Here is a 1246-nt window from a genome sequence, read left to right on the forward strand (position 1 = left end):
TTTTAATTTTGGTAGGAAGACTCATTGATTTCAATTACGGCATCAAGAATGTGTGTGTCTGTGTCTGCATGTGTGTGTACACAGAAGGTCCTCAAATGCATTGTTCAACATAATTTTGTTGTAACACTTATAAGGGGGGGAAAAATTTCCAGTGGGGCCCCTGTTTTTCTGGCGTTTGCACATTCTCCCCGTGTCTGTGTGAGTTCTCTCTGGTCCCTGTTTTCCTCCCACTTCTAAAGCTATGCTCATGAAGTTCACTTGTGTGTCTGCATGAGAGAGTGATTGTGGGTGTGCCCTGCCGTGGGAAGACATCCTAGCCAGGCTGGGATAGTCCGTCTGCTCACAGAAGTCCTTCTGGCTCAGGGAAGTCAGTCTTTGATCTATTCAGACCTTCACCAATGGGATAAGGCCCAACCACACTGTGGAGAGTAATCTGCTCTACTCAAAAGTGACAGATAATAAATCTGTTAATCTCAAGTAAAAATCATCTTCACAGAAGCATCCAGGTAATGTTTGAGGACATATCTGGCCCCCACGATGCAGCCACATTGACATAGGAACCCATCATCACAATTATGTATCCGAGTAATAGACATGATGCATCAGATCGTTTCCTCAGGATGGAGCGACACTAAGCACTTCATCTCTCTCTTCCCATTCTTGGCCCCATGTAAAGAAAGTTCACTTTGTAAAGCAAAGAGCTCAGTACGTTCTGAGGTTAAAAAGAAGCAGTGTTACCTCACATGCTGAAAACCATCTTTTTTTTTTGTCTCGTAAATATGGAACACTTCACGAATTTGCGTGTCATCCTTGCATGGGGGCCGTGATCATCTTCTCTGTATCATTCCAATTTTAGTGTGTGTGTTGCTGAGGTAAGCACGTGCTGAAACCATCTTAAGAAATGGAAGAAGGTCAAAGGGCTGTACTGTTAGCTTCTAACTTCTCTGTGCCCTATTTATTCATTCTAATCTCTTTCTCATCATTTTAGCCACAAGGCATTCTTTGAAATTCCAGGAAAGTCTTATCAAAATGTCATTAATTTCAAATGAAAATAATATGTGTGGTCCTTTCTGCCCCCTAGTACAATTTCCTTAAATCCGAAGATGATGGTATGATGCTGCAGAAACAACAAAGGGTTTGCTCCTGAGAAATATGCTTTGGACTTTCAATGGTCACTTGCTAGGAAATATCTTAATCTTTCAAAGCGTCAGTTTTCTCATCTGCAAAATGGGAATGAGGATAACAT

General features: G+C 41.7%; 1 non-coding gene across 1 annotated transcript; it reads right to left on the reverse strand.

The window, feature by feature from the left end:
* Positions 1–773: 773 nt before the first annotated feature.
* Positions 774–880, reverse strand: LOC128586948 (U6 spliceosomal RNA). The gene has a single exon (XR_008380402.1). It is a non-coding gene; the product is annotated as a U6 spliceosomal RNA (small nuclear RNA).
* Between the last annotated feature and the right edge of the window lie 366 nt (positions 881–1246).

Source organism: Nycticebus coucang, chromosome 5 (genome assembly GCF_027406575.1).
Source record: "Nycticebus coucang isolate mNycCou1 chromosome 5, mNycCou1.pri, whole genome shotgun sequence".
Lineage (NCBI taxonomy): Eukaryota > Metazoa > Chordata > Mammalia > Primates > Lorisidae > Nycticebus > Nycticebus coucang.